Source organism: Hermetia illucens, chromosome 2 (genome assembly GCF_905115235.1).
Source record: "Hermetia illucens chromosome 2, iHerIll2.2.curated.20191125, whole genome shotgun sequence".
NCBI classification, from domain to species: domain Eukaryota; kingdom Metazoa; phylum Arthropoda; class Insecta; order Diptera; family Stratiomyidae; genus Hermetia; species Hermetia illucens.
In genome coordinates this window covers 123103730-123127301 of record NC_051850.1, presented here as the reverse complement: position 1 = coordinate 123127301, position 23572 = coordinate 123103730, and the positions used below count along the sequence as shown (strand labels likewise).

General features: G+C 41.3%; 1 long non-coding RNA gene across 1 annotated transcript; it reads right to left on the bottom strand.

Annotated features, from left to right (window-relative positions):
- Nucleotides 1–8724: 8724 nt before the first annotated feature.
- Nucleotides 8725–9932, bottom strand: LOC119648665. Its single transcript, XR_005249050.1, has 2 exons — nt 9772–9932; nt 8725–9681 (listed from the first exon to the last, which is right to left on the bottom strand). It is a non-coding gene; the product is annotated as an uncharacterized LOC119648665 (long non-coding RNA).
- Nucleotides 9933–23572: the final 13640 nt, after the last annotated feature.

The following is a 23572-nucleotide window of genomic DNA, read 5'->3' as shown; positions in this document are numbered from 1 at the left end:
ACGATGATTCAAAACTAAAGAGGTGGAAAAAGCAATTCACTAGAGTCCTTAACTGTATTACATCCAGTGAGATTCCTCTTCTTGTGAATGAAATGACTACTCACCGTAATGTGCGAATAAGGACTGTTTCTCCATGCGAAGAGAAATCATTTCGGCCATCAATGCAGTCAAACGGAGTGAAGCCGTTAGGTTTGACGATTTCCCCGCAGAGTTATTCATCACTGCACTTGCAGTTACTGCAGATCTACTGCTTCCACTCATTCGAAAATCTTGGGCATCCGAGACCTTTTCCAGAGAGTGGACGAAGGGGATGATCGTTATGATTTCAAAAGGGCACCCGTTTTGAGTGTGATAATTTGAAGGGTATCTGCGTGCTCCTTACCATCGCAAAGATAATAGCTAAAATAATCCTGGTACGCATCAAATTCGATAGGCTAGTTTCCGCTCCGGATCCTCCTGGATCCACCACATCAGCACCCTACGCATCACTTAAGATAAGCGCGCGAGATTTAGATCTTGCCTATAGATCTGCCTATAGGTATAGACCTGCTGCATGAGAACAGGTCTATACCTACAGGCGTGAACAGGGAGTGTATCTGGAGTGTTCTATGTAGTAGCTACTAAAAGAGCGACTTGTTATGGTACAAAATATAGGAAGAGTCCGCCAAGGTTGTATTATATTACATATTATTTCTTCTTGTTATCGATGACGTTCATCCGGCCTTGTCCGGAAGACGTGAAGAAATTCAATGGGCGATGACACTTTTCCTCAAATACCTCGATTACACTGATGACTTCTGTTTACTTTCTCGCAGGGCTATGAATCTTGGCCAAACGACTCTGGATTTGGAAAGAGAGGCAAGTAGAGTTAGAGTGAAGACAAACACCAACAAAACGAAGGTTCTCAGTCTGACGGGTCATCGCACTCCCCCATATGCATTAATGGTGTGGTTGACGCGGTATATTTCACCAAGGAGTGAGAAGCAACCATATAAACACATATATAGGTTTGTGAAAGCAGCCCCAGAGGTGCCTCGAAATGGTTGAGGTTGATTTGCATTCGCTTTATTTAGCCATGTGATTAAGCTCTCTCATATGCCGCGCACTCGTTACCATCTGCAGGCTGCCCGCAAAGTTCGCGTACGATCATTAGGCATTGTATGGCAGATGCTGGCCGAATTAGGACTAGCGATGAGGATTCCGAGTCCAACTCCAATAGTAGCTTCTTACATAAGACTAGAACGTTTAACCAGTGGCATGTTGATATCGTGAACTAATGAATGTTTTTTGATAGTAGGTCACAGCGGCTGAATTGCGGTCGGATAGCTCTAATCAAAACCGTCCTCACAAAGTAATCACGCACCATGATCCCTTGCAGATATGAGCTTGTATTGTGGGGTATTTTTAGCGGGCACTGTTACGACAGAAAAAATCCACAATACTCTAGAGTTACTCTCTCATAATAAGACCGCAATATAATGCATTACAGAATCTCATATGTATGCATCGAATCCCGCAAAAATATGCTAAAGTCTGGCATAATAAGGAAAAGTACCAACTCTGACAGCGTCCAGTATTTCCATGGTCAGTTGAGGGCAAAGGTTTTGCCTTTTTTTTCTGGTCAACCAAATAAAGGGGACAATATCAAGCACCAAAGTAATCCCTTTGGCAACCTAAAGAATACTAATTATTAACCCGGTGATATTGCAGAAGAGATCAACAATATAACAATGATACTGTTTGAGCTCACTAAATATTTTCCGAAGTTGATCGAAAATTTGTTCGAAAAAGAACTTTATCAAATCACCTCACTGCAATTTTAGACAAATTTGAAGAAATTCTGAGAACTCATTATTAATTATACTCAAATGAATGTGTCAATATCTAATATTTGAAAGCAATTTCCATCCAAAACAAATTCCAATTGTCCAATTGGGTAGTGATAAATTACACATCACTGAGTGTGTGTATATTTCAACCCTCCTGACACCGGCTCAACGCCTACCACCGATCATTTACATCCTTTAATAAATAGAGGGTTGGTAATTTATCAAAAAAAGAATCAAACAAAACGAGCAGACTCCAGACAAAATGCCAGACAATGCTCTTAAAAAGTGCAAGTCATTCGGAGAATTGAAGTCAGTGCCAAAGTACCTTCATTTGCTCTGCGATTCCCGGGTGGAGATGCTTAAAGGTGAGGTTTTGTTTGCATGTAAAAGAACAGGGTTCTTCGATATGTGAATTTTTCTTTAGTTCCAATTTGTTTTAGTAAAATTCCACAAGGAGTTTCGTTAGCATTGCGAAATTTCAAATAGTAATAGTCATGCTACCCTAGGGCAACATGGAGTAAGCCCAAGATATCGATGCATAAAAACAGAGATCATATGTACATTTTGGACAGCAGAATAGAGAAAGTGAAAATCGAAGTACGGGGCACCTTATTCTTAAATCATGATGCAACTTCCTCACAAGTAATTCTATAAACTCCACGTCGAATCCATTGTGGGTGGGCGACCCAGACTTATGAGCCAAACGCTTGACGCGCGACTCACGTGGCGGAATATCAACAATGGATCAAGGATGAGGTGGCTCACATCATCCAGTACATCGGAGATGATGACTACAACAACCATGACGACGACGGCAAAAAAAGATGATGAAGCACAGCTTCAAGAGCACCCACATCATGCTCGTATTGTATTTTGAATGCGATGCAGTCAATTCTGTTCGACCCTTGACATCAGCAACGCCAAATAAAAGAGTCAGAATGTAAACAGGCAAACGAAATAAAAGGATTTCAGAAAAGGCTCATCATATCGAGCTGAACGCTTGATCTCCGTAGCCAAGTGCTCTAGGAGAAGAATGTTTGGATCATTATCGTCATCGAGCCCTACGAAATCTCGTTCTATTCTTAATTGCTTAACAAAGACGCTCGAGTGTTCTTAACGCGACAATAGGTCGCACCCGTTTAGTTCCTGACATACTATCTGTAGCGACTTTATCGAATATCTCTATCAGCTTGAAATGAATGGAAAGATACTTATGTTGGCAATGCAATCGATGCAGAAGACGTTGTTCAGGAGTCAAGATTGGATTTAGTAGACGGATGAATGGAAGTGATTCTTGAATGGGAAGGAAGCGATCGATATCATTAAAAGCAGAAGCCATAAATCATCTGATTAGTTCTTATGAACTCTCATTGTATAGAAAATTATATCTAGTGAATATGGATATTAGTAGATTAGATATCCCTGAATGTTGAGATTGTATCATTCATGGAAAAGCCAAATACGCTACAGACCACATACCTTTTTGTGAGAAGGCTCCTTTGAAATAAAAGGATGGGATAGAATAGTTTTCTGGTGTACGTATGTGTGTTCATGAGGTGGGAGGGAGGTAAAGCCTCTGAGCACACAGGCCACAGTGGCGAATTATACTCGATTCCCCCGTCTAAAGGAATATCCCGGATTCGTTTATATATCGCAGGAAGTTAGTGGATGCGATGCTACCCGCTGCAACTGGAGCACATCAGCACCAAAAAGCTGATGTCTGATGAGTCCACAGGTCGGGCACTCACATAGAAAATTTTCTGTGGATCCCGCTTGCTCATTACAGAGTGGACACGTATCATCTTGAAGAATTCTTATCCTGAACCTACGCGTAGTCAATTATGGCCAGTCAGAATGGCCACAATATTTCTGTAAGTATTCTTGCTTTTCGACAGGATAAACTTTGCAGCATGTTTGTTTGGTTCTCGGTGATTAAGGTTCAGCCACCTGTCATTATAAAAAGCTGGTTCCCGGTTTTAGATAGCACCATTTGCCAATAATACTGACTACCCAATTGCTGGTTCCGGTCCAGGCATGGGGGCAAATTGAACCCAATTTTGCTAAAGCATCGGAGATTTTATTTCCCTCTAGGCCACAATGACCAGGTACCCAGGAAGTTCCACCGTATTGAATCATTTGACTTTTAAAGTAATCAAAAGACTACTCAATGCCCTCAATTAAACTTGATTATCGTTATAGATTTCGATGCCCCTGCCCTTGAAGCGCCAGTGAATCACCCAGTTTGCCGCCCTAAGAATTGAATACACTTCTACCTGAAAGACTATTCTACATTGTGCTACCGGAAAAGCCCACTTCTCGTGGGGGTAGACTCCTGCTCCAGAACCCTGTTCGGTTTTTGAACCATCGATGTAGAAGATGTCAGTATATCTTGACACACATTCATCTGGTTCGTTCCAGTTTTCTCTTTGCTTCAAGATAATTTCATATCTTCTACCAAACAGATGTACGGACATCTGAGACTCAGAAGGCATTGCGCAAACTGGATTCAGTTCTCCCAATAACTTTTCCAATGCTCTTTGGAATTGAATCTTTCCCAGCCTTAGTTAGGTGTGAAGACTTCATTAGCCTTCTGTTAAAAGTAGGCACATTAGCCCAAAGCAAGAATCCAAGAAAAATATTCCTTAGAAGCTACTCTAAATGCTCAATGCCTATCTTTGGCATCGCTTGATTGATGTCATCCACGCCAGGTGCTTTAAAGGTTAATGACAATAAAGCAGCTCTCGCCTTTTCGTTGGTGACAACCACTTATGTATTGAAGGGGTTGCAGTGACCGCAAACTCTTCTCTTTCCACTTATCTCACCACTTCTCTCGAATGGTAGGTATACTTTAAAGTTCAGTAGTAATTTCAGTCTAGAGTTAGAATAGGTACTATCGGGTTTTGTACGGTGGCCCAACTTAGCCAACTCACCCCTTTTAAGGACTCCTCACAGCCATGAAATGTCTTCGTCGCCTTCCAGTTCCTCATAGTATACTCTAAAGGAGTCTTGTTTCAAACAGTTGACGAGCCTCTCATTTTCGTGCTTTGCGTCTCGTGTTTAACCAGTCTTGATACTTATTGCTTTTACAAGCACGATTCAGAAGTGGCCTGGTCGATTTGCTGAGTTCCTGCAGTTCCCCCCATTTTACCGCTTTGATCAATATCAGCGGCGTAACAACCGGTACCCAGTCTAGGCCTGCCTCAACAGCGAACTCCAGACATCCCGGTTTTGCGCCGAGGTCCACCAATTCGATGTTCCCAAAAGCTATCTGGCGTCCCCGCCTACGCCATTGCTCCATATCAGGCAGGGTCTGGCACGTCTTCTTTTTCTACCATAGATATTGCCCTTATAGACTTTTCGGGCCGCATCACTCTCATCCATACAGATTAGGGGACCCGCCCACCGTTATCTATTCAGCCGTATTTTATCCACAACTACACGGTAATAGTATCGCTCATAGATTTCGTTGTTATGTATGTAATCAGGTAGGGTGCCCAAATTCTTCAGAGGATTATTCTCTCGAAATCGACAATTTTTCTTGGTAAGTAACTAAGGCCTTTGACCCTATGGTAAAACGTTTCGAGCGAAATAGGCTCTGTTGGCAGCCAACAACCGTGCGCCGATTTCATCGTCGTAGCTGTTATCGGATGTGATTTTCGACCCTAGATAAGAGAAATTATCAACGGTCTCAAAGTTGTAGTTCCCTCTCTTTATTATTCGCGTTTGACCAGTGCGATTTGATATTGTTGGTTGGTTGGTTGCTGGTGCTGACGTTGCCACCATATATTTCGTCCTGCCTTCATTCTTGTGCAGCCCAAAATGTCGCCTGCTCTATGTAGATGAACGCAGTTTGTACGTCTTGGGTCGCTCTTTCTGTTATGTCGATGTCGTCAGGATAAACTAGTTATTGAGTGGACTTAAGGAAGATGGTGCTTCTCGCATTTACTTCGGTGTCACAGATCACTTTTCTCAGGGCCATGTTAAAGAGGACGCATGATAGAGCATTTTCCTATCTTAGACCGTTCTTGAAGTTTTATTTCCCCTCGCACATTGGTCAGGGTCAGCTTAGTCAGTCTCAATAATTTCGTCGGGATACCAATTTCTCTTATGGCCGTGTTTTTCCATCGCTTGCTACACAGAGAAAATCTGATCTGTTTGCCTGGAGTGAAGCCTCTTTGGTATGGGCCAGTGATACTCTATTCGCAAGGGCTATTCCACCTTCTAAGATAGCGTGAATATCTTATAGATGGTACTCAGCAACGTATTTCATCTATAACAGTTGCATTGCAGGAGGGATTTCTTTTTATGTATGGGATAGATAAAACATCGTTGCCAATCGTCACTCAGTGATTCGCTGTTCCACACCTTCAGCATTAGTTGATGAACCACTTGGTGTAATTGGTCGCCTCCATATTTAACCAATCCGGCTGTAATTCTATCGGCTCCTGACGATTTACGATTTTTTAGCCGATAAATAGCACGTACTGTTTCTTCTAGAATTGGTGGAGAACAGTATTTGTCCATCGTCTTCAGTTGACGGGATCTGCATCTCGCTGGTGTTCTGCTTATTGAGCAGCTTATCAAAATACTCAACCCATCGCTCCAATCACCTCTCGCAAGATGAGCAATGAGGCTTCATCCTATTCTTTCCGCCCCCGGTTTCTCCTGTAGTTTTCTAGTTCACAGACCAGTTGGCTCCCCCAGACTTCCTTTTTTCGTCTGTGAATTCACTTCTGCACTCAACGAAGTTCGTGATAAGTCTCCGTGCGTACCTGCATGCCCGCGTGCCTTGATATGCTCGGTATGCAACATTCTTCCTTTTTGTTGCTGGTTTACATTAATCGTTGAACCAGCTGTTCCGACTTTTCTTGCGGCTGGGACCAAGTGTGTAGCCGTATCAATGATAACGTTCTTCAGGTGATTGCGAAGATTATTCGTTGATGTTTAATCTCCAGGATCTCTGTTGACTGCGGTTATTGCGGCATCCATTTCCCCCTATTAGTGCTGTGGAGGCTTCAGTTTTAACTTTCCCTTGATTGTCAGAGGGGATTCCAGGTGGTGTTGTTGTTCGAGGACGAAGCACCGTGCCAACGAGATAGTGATGCCAGTTTATATTGGCCACCTTATATGTTCTGATATTCATCGAGGCTTTGAGGTGCCGGCGGTCAATCAATACGTGGTCAATTTTATTGCATTTATTGTTTCCATCTGGAGGGGCCCACGTATGTGTTTGTGGACCGCTTTCCGCGCAGACAAGGTCCTTCCAATAACTACTTCGTGTAACACTGTTAATTGAATAATTCGCAATCCGTTACTATTGGCTTTTGTAAGCTTTCGGAGCCAACTTATCACCCGAATGTGGGCTCCATTCTCATTTGGCTGTTAAAATACCCAAGTATGATTTTGATATCATACTTGGGAGTGGTTTTGAAGGTTCGTTACACTGCTTCGTAGAAGGTACCTCCATAGTGGTGGCACCGGGGACGCTGTACGCTTTGGCTTGCCGGCCGTGATGCCGTAGGCGAATGCCCCAAAGACCTAATCAGGGCGATCAGATCCGAGTCTGCACGGGGACTCATCTGAAGTGGTAATTGGCCACGAAACCTTACCAGGGGTACACTGGTACCATGGGAACCGGGATGGCTCCTGAACTCTTATACTTCGGGTGAACTCCCGTTGTATGTGAGTACAGCTCGGTTATTTGCGGTTCTCCCCACTAGTGGGAGTATCGTGGGGGTTGTGGTTATGCTCAAGCGAGAGGAGACCTTCGGGCCTCCGTCTGGTGCTGCGTTTCAACACGGATGCCGTACTCCTTAGTTCGGTAGAGATTTAGGTATGTCTTGCATCCACTAGTGTGAATGCGAAGCCATGCATTTGGTATAGACTGGTACCGTTGTTGTATGAATGCTGAGCCATGCACTTGGTATGGACTGGTACCGTTGTTGCTTGTCTCAGCGGGGCTCTGATTGTGGTCACAAAATCAATCCGTGTCTTAAGAAGACCGTGGGATTAAGTCGCAAGACAGGTGCTCACCAAATATTAAAACAAGCAATGACAAAATTGATGACCCCCTAAGATTTTTTTCAAAGAATTCCAACTCTATCCTTATCCAGTGTCAAGTGTTAGTATAAAACTTGTGAAATAGTTCCTAAAATTCGCCTTTTGGAACGGAAAATCGGAATTTTAAACGAAAAATTCCGAAATCAATCATTTGCTTAATCTGTAAGTTAATTTAGAAAGATTTAAAACGTTATATTGGAATAATGCTGAATGCTTATTAGGATGACCTGTGCATGAAAATAAAGCGTAAAACTTTACGCGAATGCATTCAAGCGCTAAATCTTGCGAAAAATGCATCATGAACCTCACTACTGAGAAAGGAGTCACGCGAAATTAACTCAACAAGGTTTGGTACGATACTTAGACTGGGCTGTTAATTAATCGAACTGGACCCTACTCTACTAGACTTACCAAAAGCGCTAAAAGATAATTCTTGCAGCTTGCTTTAAGGTCGCCTGGGTCGGGCCTGGCTTGACGTGAAATGTACACCATGAGTGCACCAAACACAGTGGAAACCTCCCTCGCCGAGAAAAGCGCACCTTCCATCATGCTGATAACTCTCCGCTCTCTCTTCAATCAAATACACCACCAACTCTGCTTTCTTACGAAACCACTTAGGTCAGTCTCACTTGGATACCATTTTCCAACTAAATCCTGGAAATTCGAAATACTGTTAACAGAGGGAAACAAATTCGTCCATACCAAATTTGAAAACTTTCCCAGAAAATTCCCAATCCATGACTGTCTGAATGAAAATTTTATGTAGGAGCTCCATTTTTTATTTTGCATTTTTGGATGTATATGCAGAAATATATAAAGGTATTTAGACAATATATAAAATATAAAAATATGTTTTATATTTTCAAGTTATCTTTTTTGCTATTTTTTTATTGCTACCCGAAACTGACATTGGCTTTATAACTGCCAAACGATATTCTAAGCTACACCGAATTTCAATCGGAATTTTATCTTTTGCTAGTTTCATTTTAATTCTAGAAAAATGAAATATTCATTAACCCGTTAATAATATTTATATATATATCTCTTAAAGAAATTCGCTATTCTCAGTGCTAACATTATATCTCTAAATCCTCTAATCTCGTATACTTCATACTATCAAATCGCATATTAGATCACGTCCATTAACAGTTTCGTCGAATAATGCAGCAGACTTCAGGGGCGCACGCAATCCCCCCACAAAAGCTTTTGGAAAAGTAATTTTTTTAAATGAAAAAATAGAAAAACATTCCACCAGACAAGTATTCGCGGCCTAAAGTTGATAAATGTACGTAAAAAATTTAAAATATCGATCTAGAATTCGTCACTTTTGACTACTCTCAACTGAAATCCCTAAAACGGAAATTTTGAAATCGACTGTAGAATTTGAGGAAATACTTGATCACGCGCGTCATGTTTAAACCAATCCAAAGAGCTTAAACTGCGTGCACAAGTCACAAAAAGTATGCCGTATTTTTGAATAAAGACGTTGTGAATAACCGTTTCCAAAATGTCGTACTCGTTGCAGAAAAAAATTTGGGTCTCGTTGGTTTCTTCGGAATTTTTGACAAGAAATTCGCCTCCACAAAGGTTCGATCGGTCGGATGATGCCCCCTTTGGAGGGAGGCATTCTAGGGTGTTGCTTAATTGACGCTAATTGTTGGCTGCACACTAATTACATGAAAATAAAGCCGGTTAGCAGTTCAGAGCAGCAACTTTTTTTCTGTTGTTGCCGCAGCTGCAAAGATTTTTTCTTCGTTAACTGTTTGGGTCTCCCGTCCGAGTATGATTTTCACTAGAAGAGTCGAGATTATATCGAGGTTAACAGTCTTAAACATCCTTTGCAAGTCATTGGAAAATTCACAAATAATAAATTGGCACTTACAGCAAGCATTTGTTGATTTGGACTTTCTGTAGTAATAAGGCGTAGATAAATTTGCATCGTGCGGGTGCGGAAAATTTGTCGACTCAATTTTCCACACCCGAACAAAATTGGTCCCACTAAATTATTCAATTCAAGTCGAAATTTGAAACTGATTTATGTCTTCCATTCTCAGATACAGGAAACCTCGTATTTCTATTCGAGGCTTGCTCTTCTCTGACATTTTTGACGATTTCGAAAACCCCAATCTGCATCTACAGTGTTTTCGAAATCATAGCTCGATAGACTGCAGACCGAATAAAATTTTCCATTTTTTGCTTAAGTCAGCTTTTGTTTAAGTGGGGGAAGATAACTGAAATCAATATTTGGTATGTATGTTTTAATTTAGGTTACATTAGGTTAGGTTAGTTCTGCGCAGTGCCCCATCAAAAGCCTCGACAGGAGTGTCATACCACCCTTCTTAAGGGACCCCGGAGTCTTTCACAAACGATTTCGTCTGCCGTAAGGTATTCAAATTTCTCCATTTTACTCCGTGAACTCTTGTAACTTAACCCTTCAGAGCAGATTTGTCAATAGATGAAATGACCTCAAATGCTTCTTCTGGGTCTAACATTATGATGCCAAATTCGTGATAAACAGATTATCAGCTTCCTCATTACCAGTGATGTTCGAATGCCTTGACACCCACATCCGAAATGCTTCTTTCAGCCGGATAAATTTTAGCTGCAACTGGTAACGATTCCTATTCCTTGCGGATAGTGCTGCTTGTTTGTCGGACCAGTTTTGAAAGGTGCCACCAAATACTCTTCTGCTGCCAATGTACAAATATTCTCCGTCTGGAATGTAGCAATCGTTTTGTTAAAGCGGAACCTGTGCCCTAATTATCATCAAACCCTGAGTTTTATCCGTCTCCCATGATTAACTGTAATAATAATCGATAAGTAATCGATAATCAAGAGATCATCCTGAATGGCCGAAATCAAACAAGAGCGCCGAGCTATCCCGAATACCCAAGAAGTTGGCAAAATGGACCGTGAGAGTCCATCCGCAAAATTTGAAGCCTCACTGAAGTGTTCTGTCGACAAGCCCTTGTTGCTTCTTTTCTAGGCAGGCTTTTGAATGTGGGAGGGAACACTTTGAACATTTCAGTTTGTCAAGTGTCATTTAATAAAAACTTCACGTGTCCTTATACCGATGCATGGGTCCGCACTGGATCTTCAAAACCGAGTAATCGATGCTTCTCCTGCCTCTGCTGCCCACCAGGAGCACCCTTTGAGGTTGCCATCCTCAGGCCATTATATTGGGGGATACCCCTTGATTACCGTGAGTTTCGTGGGTTAGAAAAGAGGAAGTCCTCAAATTATACATTTATTCCGACTTCATTCCACTATAAACTAAAATCATGGATAAAATAACAGAAAAGAACATTATAAATTTAAGAAAAATTACAAAGAGGAGCAAATTAAAAATAACAGAGAAATCAAATATAAATAATCATAAGAGCAAAGAATAAAATAAAAAAATAAAATTAACGAAAATAAAATGCCCTCACTCTTTAGAGCTATGAAAGGTTGGTTCACAAGATTTGATTTGATGATTTAGCATGTGAGAAACACCAAATCCTTTTACCAATTGCTGGAAAATTGCATGTTGAAATCACTTTGACAACTTTATTCGACGAACCCCAAAGGAATTCCTGCAATTCCTTGGAACTTCTCCACAAAGGACAGTCTAAGTAACAAACACCTTGAGGTGCCCCGCATCTTTCTCTACTTGGGGTTTGCTTCTGTACGAAACCACTATTTGCGGGAATTTGCATTATTCCATGGCTGCAATTACCAATTCGCCGTCGTACCGAACTTAAATAAAAACAGTGGACACTAAAACAAACCATTTACGCACGTAGAAGGGGTAGTCTTTTCAAATAGCCCGGCAAACACGACAACACGACACCCGACTCTATTTCCAAAATACATTTTAGCCGGAAGCTTCTTGGCACGATCGAAGGCATTATCGTATGCCGCCATCTTACCGATTCCTAGTTTGAGAACCACCACGATGGAAGCCTTCTTGCTCGCAAAGATTTTACAATTACTTCCAGGTGGATTGCTAATCTGAAGAGTTTCACGATGAGGGATTCGGATTTCTCCACAAATTATTCAGAAAATTATTAAGCAGAGCGTTGGTCTTCATACCTTAACCGCCGCCACCACCGCGCAAATTACGACGATTATCAGATCGAAGTTGATTTTTTATAAGCTTGAACTCACTATTACCATTTGATACTTGTCCACTACATAAACTGCTCACAAAGAGGACTAGACAAAGTGCAACCAATTCGAACTAACGATGCAACTCCCTCAACTCAACTGCTGTCCTTCCTCGAGCCGGCATAGCGACAGTGGTTCCGCTAGATTCCGTCATCTGCATTCGAATGTAGAAAATTTCTTTATCATTTTCAAAGAAAATATTATTAAAATAAGTGGACAATAGATAATTGAAAGGAGAGTAGGGAAGGTTCTGAATGATAGAAGGGGTAATGTAGGGGATAAGTAGGAGAAAAGGAAATATGCTGCATACAAGGAAATGAATCTCTTGTCGTAGGACAAAGAGAACGAAATGATGCAGATGCCTAGAAGCCATGGGCACTACTTGACCGAACTGCGTGGTCAAGCTAATTGAGACTGAAATCCCAAGGACCTCTGGTCATTCGCCGAATATTCTTCTTTTTAAGTGATTACGACAGAGTATGTTTCGAAAACAAATCTCAACTCCATATGATGAAACCTTGAGGACAACGGAACAGAAATTTCTTCCATACGGAAAACGAAGGGTGGCGTCGTCCTCGTCGAACTAGATCTGAAGACGCGATGACGAAGACTTGCAATGAAAGCCAAAGTTGCGTTCTCCACTGGGATCGTGGTGCGTCTGGTAAGAGTTGTTGTGCACTGCAGGCTTGGGACATTTTCCAATCTTTAGGGCGGAACTAGAAAGGGCCAGGGCGCGAATAGCATGAACCGCATTCTAGCAATTGACAAGCACCGGATGCAACCGCTCACCAGCTGCTAGCACAGTTTGCTCCGGAGATAATCTAGTGCTAGTCAGCGAGAAATACAGGAACAGGGACCTAGCTTCATGGTGTCTCGACTTATCTGGTACCGCTGCCATCTGGGTTCGGGACGACGTTCGACTTTCTTACCCAAGGCAGAGGGAATGGGTTTGTCTTGATTTGGTGTTTAAGGATAAGGTTTTCTAGCATTTAAATGACGCCATACGAGTCGATGCCAGATTTTGGCGCCAACTTGATGCTCTGAAGGACTCCGTTTCGGGTACGGAAGGGAAAATCCTGGTAGGCGGTGATTTTATAGCCATAGCCCTTGAATAGGACATGGATCCAAAGGAGGCTTTTAAGTTGGCAGCTAAGAGCAAGCCAGAGTACATCACAAGCATATTTGAATTGTGTATGGTGGACTAGGTGTTTCCCGCTTATTGGAATAAGCAAATGTTGGTTCTGATACCGAAATCGTGAAAATCGCCTATTGTGCTCTCTGCATAACGTCCTGTTTGCCTTTTAGACCCAATGGGAAAATGCACTGCCAATTGCTGCATGATGGAGGTTCTAGATATGTGGAATGCTTTCAATCCTCAACTGTAGGTGGATTAAGGGCCTTTTGGACAAGCTGAGCGTTACTTTTTAATTAACTTGATTTAGGAAGAAGGAATAGCATAGTCGAAGATAGCCTATCGCAGGGATCGTAAAATCCACTCTACTATACCCACCTCATGCCCTGCTGTAGAGTTGGGCCTTTGAATTGGAAAAAGCTGAATTCGACCAATTATGCTGAGATTTTTCACCACATTTAGAAGGGAATCAATTGAGGTCCATCGTGAGAACTGAGGCTACAAATCTTCTAGAAAACGAAGCACATTCTTTTTACGAGAAAGAGAATTTAAATGCGTTTACAGTGGGTGTAGATTTATAAAAAGTTACTGGGGGGAGGGGGAGTGTGCAAAAGGAGGCAGCAGTATGAGGTTTTTTCCAAAAGGGCCGCTGGGCTTATGTACCGCGCGGTGTATTGAAGATCGAGTCGATGGAGAATCAAATTCTTGTGGCGTTTGCTTTGCTTCGAAATTGACCTAGGTACCTCGAACATATAATGATTCATTGTTTAAACTTCATAAAAGAGATTAAAAGATCAAGCAACAGCCTCAATGTAAATATCACATCCTATAATTTCATGGAGGAGACGCTGAAGTCGGAGGCAAAGTGGAGAAAGGCAAACACACCAATAGTCCCAATATAAAAGATAGTCCAGGATCTGGATCCAGTTCGGAAAGCATGAGCCATGCAATAGTAACTCACCGTAGTCCTCGGGCATGCTGCAGAAACCTGCCAGACCAGAGTTTCTTTAAAAATCTCCGTCTTCATAGATAAATAAGAATAAAAGAACTCCACCGTAATCGGTTCCAAGCCCTCCTGTGAAAGGAGGAAGGATAGATAGATACAGTGTGAAGCGTTTCAGGCGATAGGCGAAAAGAAACAAGAGCTTTATGATCTTGTAAATGTGAATCACCTCGAAGTCTGGTAGAAAATGCACTACCGAGAGTGAGGAAAAAGGGAAAATTTAAAGCACGGTGCGATTAGCCGGCGGGACTTATCTGACTTGGTGAGTGGGTCCGGCTTCTCTAATGCAGAGCATAATAACAATAATAATCGTTGGCACAACAATCCATATTGGATCAGGGCCTTGAAGTGTGTTAGACCACTTCATTCAAGACCGTAACAGTACACTACAGGATAGTCTGTAGGGGCCAATATGGGCAGCATTGCGCTCGCGGGGTTTGAACCGCGACCCTCCGGTACGACAGCCCTGCACTCTTGAGCCATCCGGACACATCTAATGCAGGGCACGACGTCGAAACCATTATTCGTGGGGCGTCTCAACGGCCAGGAGTATGGCTTCGTCAGCTGTAGTTGTTTCTCCATCTGCGACGACTTCTTTAGCAGGTTTGCGCAAGCAGCGGATAAAGTACACTAAAGAGATGCATTTTTCTATCATCCCCTGTTACTTTGATACGATGAACACAGGCATAACATCTTATCGCCGATTGTTGCATCAATGATTCGTCGAGCGTTTCCCGCAAAATGCACCCATGGTTGTGCAGCTGGTTGCAAACCAGTACCGGTTCATTACTCACAGCGACACAATCCCGGATGTCATCAGGGAGTATCTTCGAATTAAGATCATCTTGAAAACTGGTGACCAAGAGACGATGCGGACAAAGATCGCGACAAATTCGTCCGGAACTTCAGCGCAATCTATCAAGGCAGGGCATTGTCTGCTGACGGGTGAAGAATAAAATGCGAGGGTTTACCAAAATTATGCCATCCCGGGTGAGATACCCCGGGTTGAAATTCTTTCATTAAAGCAGAAACCTTCTGCGGTATGCAATCGGTGACGCCACAGTTTCCAGATAGTGCAATTTTTGGTGGCAAAAGCAAAAGAATATTGAGATGGAGTTTGGGGGTTACCCAACCAGGATGCTAAGTATACTGAGTAGATTACCGCTAAAAGCGCCCGTCATGCGTCTATGATGGAAATTAAATTGGCGGAAGTCACCGAAGAGGAGGTTCAAAAACCGATAAACAGTTCGAACAACAGGAGAGACCCTGGGTCGGGTGTAGACTTTCTGGAGAAAAAGGGTCCCAACCCTCCGCAAGTTTATAATTTATTATTAGCGGAAGTCGGAGTGCGCACCTCGAGACCAAAAATATTCTGCACGATGAATAGAAGGGCTTCCGAGTTAGATCAAGCAGTTGCAAACAGCAACTCACTGTCGACTCGGTTGTTGCTGGATAGGCGACTAGAGTCCAAAGAAGTCAAATTCGTTGCTATATCGATTACGCCAAGGTTTTCGATAGCGCCCTGCACACCTGGCTAATCGATGTCTAAATGGTATTCAGGCCAAAATTGTTTTCGGCGAAAGTCATGGAAGGGTGGCATACCAACTTGACAGAGTACCAACACCTCAGAGCCCACCCACATACAAAGAGATGTCTTCCAGGAGGATTCCTTGAGTGCTCTTTTGTTTTGTATTCCACGGGACTACTAAATGATGCTAGAGGGCATGACGTGTCAATTAAACAGAGCCTACGTGCAACGTGCGAGCTGAGACACTTGATGTACGTAAATGATATCAAGGTGTATGCTGGTAGTAATGACCGTATTAAAAGTCTGCTGTGTATGGTAGACATGTTCAGCCATGTTATCCGCGTGGTCTAAGTAGGAAGAGTACAACTGGCTCCCGAAATACTTGTATACAAACAAAATAACTTGTTCTATTTTTAGAAGAAATTATCTGTTTTTATTTCTTTTGATTCTAGTGGAAAGTGTGGATAAAATCGTCCAAATTGAAATTCATGCTTAGATAAATGTCAAATCCAAGTTATTTACAAAGGTGCATGCCAGATATAGCGTTGGAAACCTCCACATACAAGTTATTACTCAGGCAGACTTATAGAAGTTCTTTGGGATAGTTCAGTGGCCGAAAACTGATCTGGAGAACGTCCAGCGGTTGTGGAATGCGGATGAATCTGACTTGTGACATCGAAGAGAGGAGTTTGATTAATGTTACGACACAACCCCACCGACAAGTCGGCTCAATATTCGCTTATTTTTATAGCAAGGAGTACATGAGTCCATTGCATGGGACTGTTTGTAAGGTAAATTTTAGGCTGATTCCACTTTACTTGAAGGATAAATCTTTCAATCCTCTGAGTGCATTAAAATCAGAGCAAAAGGGATCGATAAATGAAAGCTGAAGACAATGCATGGTGAATACCTGAATTGTCTCTGACTGTCGTTTGTTGATCTCTCTCTGTCGAAGTGATGATTATGAGCTGGGAATCCTCTACTAAAAGAAAGGGATTTATGTGTGCTATTGCTAAAAAACTCATAATGAAAAGCGGGTGGAGGACAATCACTGGAGAATATATGGTTCGGCTTTTTTCGCCGTGCTGGTCTGGCGCTGGTGCAACACAAGAACACATATAATGTGATTCATGACAACCTTGCATCCGAGCATGGCTGATCACGGGAGGGTTTACCTATATGAATCGCAGGCATTACTCGATAGTTTTACTTGTTGCATGTATTGGGACTGACAAGTTTTACCTAATCACCATTCCCGTAAAGTAAACCTAACGTGCTGAAAGATGGATTGCTCCGCTTACAGTATCGACACTACTACTAGAGGGTGATTGGCGTGCCCGTATTATTATTAGCCGCAGCTTCCCTAGATATCCTGGGACCCTCCCACAGTCTGGTTCAAACCATGCAGAGGTACGTTGTTCTTGCTAACAGGCTAACCGAGAAAGCTAGTAAGTTCTCTGGTCCAGCCCACGATGATTGTACGTGGGGACGAGAATTGGCCAAGCTACTGGGCCTTGTATTGCCAGAAACGTTCTAGCTTAGATAATAATATTTTTCAATACATTTTGTGCCAACATTTGCCAGCACAATTGTTTCAGAGCCTGTCCGAACAGGCAGGACACGTGTTACAACTTTAGAGACAGCTGGTTGCTATGTCAGCTTATAATAGTTTATGTGATAATAAGACGTAAAGTTAAATGGTTTGTTTTATTTGGAATATATACTGGCTATTTTGCATTCACATCGATCTTAACCAGGAAGATAAAATAGGGGATATATGGGATGGGTGCAATGAACCAGGAAGGGTGTCTTGGGATAGGAAATGCCTTGTGGCTTGCGATATCCATATTTTCTCACAAAAATCAAGGTAAAAGAAATACGAAATAAAACGTGAGACTAAACGCACAGTCCTATATCTTAATGCTTGATTCTTCTAAGAAACTGATCAACTCATCAACCTGGAGTTGGTAACCCTTTTTTAAAAAAAATCTTAAGAATTGAGAGGTTCTTTCCAATTGAATTTGATCCTAGTCACACTTTGCCTACTACACTTAAAAATAGGGTGGTCTATGTTTCCTGCACGCCACACTTTAGACAATTGTCATTGTTGATTTTGCCAATCTTCCGAAGGAAAGATTTGCTTCAGGCATGGTTTGAGTAAAGTCTATTAAAAGTTTTTACAATTGGTACACTATTTGTAGAGATGAAAGCTGGTATTTCAATGAGCAGTTGCGGAAAGATTGCCGCGAAATCTTTGGCTTTTAATTTCGACGTTGCCTGACCTTGCTAGTCCTTCTTGATTTTATTCTGTACAACCCATAGTCCATCCTCACAGCAAAGAATGAAACCATGGTATCTCCGCTGATTAGGGCTGCTGAGTGCGCCATCTTGTTCAACATACTTTCACTTTTAGCTGGGCACCACAGTATTTTTATATCCTCCAAGTTAGAATTATTACTTCCCGGACAATGGGGTGTCTGATGTCTTATTTCTCCAGAAAAGTCTGTGATTATTGCTGTCTAATTTTTTTATCTTTCCTTTGTCATTTGCCTGGCTGTCTTTATCCCATTCAGTTCAAGAAAGAGAACCGTCATTGCTTGCATCCTGTAGCCAGCTTTGTGACTCGAGGGTGGTGAGAAAGCACAGATGGAGGCCGCAGTCGATATTGCTGCATCAGTTCTATATAGAGCAAAACCCCTGTTTCTAAGTTCAGTTATTACATTTTGGATTTACGCAACCGCTTCTGTTCCAATTCCTTCCCTATCTTGACCCACTTCAGATCAGCAGGTTTCCCACTCTTCTCTCCTTCTCATAGATCTTGAAGTTATTAAAGGCTTCCTGGAAATTTGTATAAGTTATAGTAAGATAGACCATTTTAACCATGGAATTGTCTATGATCAAACTATAGGAGGAGGGAGCAGATCTTTTGAGCCCCATCAGTTCCTTAGAGGTTATTAGTACCTTTCTGAACTTATCGGGGGGGCGTAGTCCGCTAGAGCATAAGCCACAGGATGCGGGGAAGACTTAGTTAAACTTAAACATCTTTACATCTGAGATACCACAATCGTGGCTATTCTGTTGTCCAGGTACTTGGGCATCAAGAGCATGGAGGCAGCAGCATAATCAAGCATTGGTCTCACAATGGTCCTAAATAGTCTTACGGCTCTCTCAGGTTTTAATCCCCATGAGAAACCTCGAAGGCTGTTTCGCCTATTGTTGAGATGATCTTTCAGGGATAGGAATTTAGTAATTGTCCTGCCCTGAAATTTTATCTCCGGTACCTGTTTTAGAGAAACTGATGTGCCAAAATTTTACGTGGTTTGCCATTATTTCTCCTAAAACCAACACCACTAGACTTATCTCTGTTGTCTGTTACATTTATTCACAAAAAAGTCAGCCTGTTTTTGTAGTAGCCTATGCACCTGATTATCTCTGTACCCATAGCAAGGATGAAGAAGTCATCTGCGTATTGGTAGATGTCAGTTGAGTCATTGAGTTTGGAGTGAAGCGAGATTGTGTACAGATTGAAAAATATCGGGCTTAAAACATTTCCTCCGGGTAGGCCGAGAGTATATGTCAGATGGCACATTTTTCTCTCTTATAATTTCAGCGAGAAAGAGTATATTCACTCTTTCTTATGGTTTACTGATCTCAAAAGACACCGCTTTCGCAGCTCTGCCCTTACTCTTCGTTACTGATATTTTCAATAACAGGTCGTTTAAGCACGTCATGGTCGATTTTCCTTTTCTATGTGCATAACAATGCGCCTCAAGCACATTTTGCGTTGACCATACCATTGAGAATTTTGGTAATAATTCACATAAGAGTAAAGTTCTTATCATTCCATTCAAAAGTAATAGTGGAATTGTCTCTAACGTATGGAACCTGCCTAGTGTCGCATTCGTGACTGACACTGACTTGAACTATGCAGACATAAAGTAACTCACTGTACTGCTGCTTGCTCAGTTGTCAGACTCCATCTACAGTAGAAATAAATAAAAAAAAAACATCTGAAACTTTTTAGAGGAAGCTACAAGATGGGGTTACTAAATACAACAATTTCTTTTTATAGTGAAAAGTTTAAATTTAATAAGTTAATTCTACCGACTGATGCAATTTATGACAACCGAATTTTTTCACGTTTTTTTTGGCTGCAATTCAATGATAGTCCTTGAAATATTTAAAAACAATATTATGCCTAGTTTGAATATCTTTTATTCACCTGTGAAATGCATGCATTAGAACGTCTTTCAAGAATGCGCAAGTTTATGCAAATAACTCCCAAATTTAGTATACTTTTATAATGTTATAATAATTGGGAAGCCAAAATGAAACACTTCCAAATCACACTATCCCAACCATTTCTGTTCCACAAACCTCTTGAACACTTCAGTACATATTTTAAAGCCAGAAATGCTCTACTTCAACAGCTTATCCACCAACAGAAGACAACTAAATGAATTATTAATAAAAGGGGTTACATTTCGCCTCCGGATATATTTCAACAGAAAGTCCTTTTCCATCAGAAGAGTACACTTGACTTTCAATCCCCCTCAACAGTGCATAGTGTTCGAATTTCGAGCTGAATGCCCAGAGCCTCCGGTCGAATTTCTTTTGAACCAACAATTCTCCCGGTAATTATTTTATTGTTGGCTGTTAATGTGCCATGAAATTTATTAATATTGGCTTAACCCCCTTCCTGTATTCGGCAGTTCATCAACATTTTCGGATTTTCAATGAGCTTCAGTTTAGGGAAAGAAGACGAATAACGCTTTGATCCAATTTAATTTAATTTAAAAGAAATGTTTCATATCCAAATGAAGAGAGGAAGAAAAGAAGAATGTGTAGCTTTATTATATGGAACGCTGGAGTTGCTGGCGTCCGTCTCTGTCTCGTTAGGGGCAATTCATCCTTGGCAAGTGGGGTCAATTTTCCTATGATTGATTAGTGTACAATTTCATTAATGACCTTCATTCCGGCATGTCCATAAGCTTGCGAACTGATAAGCCGCGTTATCTTCCACCTCTAACTTCAAGAAGACTAACCCTCTTCGTCCTGTCGAGATTCACCAACGGAGATAATTTTCCGAGTCAATACATTATCCTGATTTCATTAACATACGAGCAGGCCATTAATAACACCTTGATACTTGGTCAGAAGCACTGCTATCTGATTGGAAAGGACATTAGCAGCGGAGAGGGAGACATGAGATCAAGAGTAGGCGCTTTATCACTTATTCAGTATAGTACAACGATTTATGGCAGCATCTACGCTTTGTGAAAGTGCGACTGATAAACAAACGGGCTTAAGCCTAACTGGAAAGGATGGGCTCGATAAAGAAAAATTACCTTCGAAATTGATTGTTTAGAGCCGAAATTTATGAGCCGATATCGAAGATGAATGTTGTTTGCGAGAACTTGACTTTGTGAATTATGAAAAAGGACATTAGAGCTTCGCATACCAAAGTAATTAATCCAATACTTAATCAGTGAAGTTTGGCCATTTTTCTGCATGGCTTTTTATTTTGCCCTGAAACAAAGTTTATAGAGGTAAGATACAAAATAAAGGAAATTGTTCGAGTTCATTTGAGATTATCCACGAAAAAATCGGTAATGAAAGATTCCAAATTTTAAGCCAATAAATAGCACGTACTACTGTCCTTTTCGGAGCAAAAATGGCAGTGATACGTAAGCATCCCAAAAGGACATTTCGGTTGACAGTTTCTAGTAGAAGGTTGGAGAAATGATGTGATTGTTTCTAGATAAAACGCTATCATTTACATTAAAACCTTCATTTGTTTATTTAGGACCTTTCATTTTTCGGGGAAGATGGAACAAATGTTATTTTTGTTGGGTTCCTTCTTTAATCAGAACTGCTTTCACTTTATCGACACGAGTAGTTGTTAGCAAAAGTTATTGAGTAAATAGAGAAGCAGGAATAGAACTCTGCGTGTGTCCAACCCACTCGTAATTCGTTTATGACATAAAGTCGAATGTTAAATTTTTGCTTTAGCAGCAAGAAAGAGTCAGGGTATGCTGGTTTAATGTTGTATGAGCATCTGAGTTTTATATTGACTTTCTATTATAAATGCTTAAGTACTTTCTCGCCGTTCCGGGCGGTACGGTATTCTGTAGCACTTAATTGCTACATTAAGATTATTCAGAAGATGAATATGGATTTTGTGGATAAGAACTCTGCTATTGTTAAAAAGTCACAGATTTCGAATCCTTCCGTCATTTTGACCAAGTAAGTAACAACTAAGCCATGGATATTACAGTCCTCAGGTGGTTAATTCTCCTATGGTCAGCCTGGACACCACATCAGAAAGCAAAGCATATTAGCACATATTGTGGGAAAAGCTGGAAACCCTCTTAGCTGTCGCTCCAAAATTTCCAGAAAACGAAATAAGACGGTGAAACAGAAAAAAACGATAGCCATTTAGGAGGGAGGTTACATGCTAATCTTACTATTAGAATCTTCCCCACCGACTCTACTGTAAAAAACAGAACAAAGACAAACTAGTGATACGAACGCAATTGGTTTCACAACTATTTGTTAAAACTATTCCATGCGGACAAAGAACTGTGAACCTGGGAAGGCTTCTAGTTAATGATAAGTAACATAGCGAAAGAAGTCAATGCGTCCGAATCAGTGAAAGACAGAGACTAGTTGATAACTTTGATGAAATCCACAAAGAGCGCAGGAATTCATCGGTCAGCGACAGCGCGTCTAAATAGCGTTTTACTTTCGGGTATGTAATAAGTTCTCAATGAAAGTAGATCTACCCATAGGTATTCTGAACATTGGGAATTTTCTCTAAGGATGGTAAAATATTGGATGAAAAATGTACACTACTGCGAGGATGATGGAGCCTGGACCGAAAACAACGTTTAGTAACCAAAGTTCCCACAGAAGCCTCTTCGGCTTGGAATCCACTTATGGCGGAGCGGTACTAAGCAGCCGCTTCACAGCCTTGTTTGGAGCAAGCCATGCGAACTAGGAAAAGGTGAAGCGTGCCCGTCAGATGCACCATCGGCCGTAAAGAGCGGGGGAGGCTACGAGGCTGGTTAGTTTAAGCGGGACTCGAGCAGTCAAGTAGAAAGTACAAAATAAGAAATTGAGGTTTTAGTCCCGTTCTGTGAACGAGTTGACCCAGCGCATTGATTGAGAAACATCGTTTTGTCTTCTAGCAAGAAATGGGTCGAAATACCGACACTTTGTGTGAAAAATTCCCTATTCGTGTTTTCCCATTCGCGTACACCTACGATATATATGAGTTCACTTTATATGATGAAGACGTCATATACGTCTTAAAGTGCGATAAATTGACATGAAATACACATTGACCTTCTACAATTTTGCTTGGTCCGGATAGCTGAGCGGTGAGAACACAAGGCTGTTGTACGGAAGGTCGCGATTCAAATCTCACTGGTGGCAGTGTAATTTGTATCGTGATTTGACGTCGGATACCAGTCTACTCATTTATGAATGAGTACCTGAATCAAATCAGGGTAATAATCTCGGACGAGTGTAATGCTGACTACATTGCCTCCTACAGGGTACTGTAATTCTGTAGTACGGTTTTGAATGAAGTGCTCTAACACACTTCAAGGCCCTGATCTAATATGGATTGTTACGCCAACGATTATTATTATTATACAATTTTGTTAATAATAGGATTTTTATCAAACTTCCCAAAATTATGCATGTATGATCCTACTATTTTGCACTTCTAGAATGAACTTAAGGGGGGTTTCGGGAAAACTTCTGAAGTCTGGTAATGTACCATTATTAACTTTATTTAAGCAGACATCGGAATGGGATGTATTTTGCGGAATAAATTTCGTATGGATACATAATCGTGATTTTTT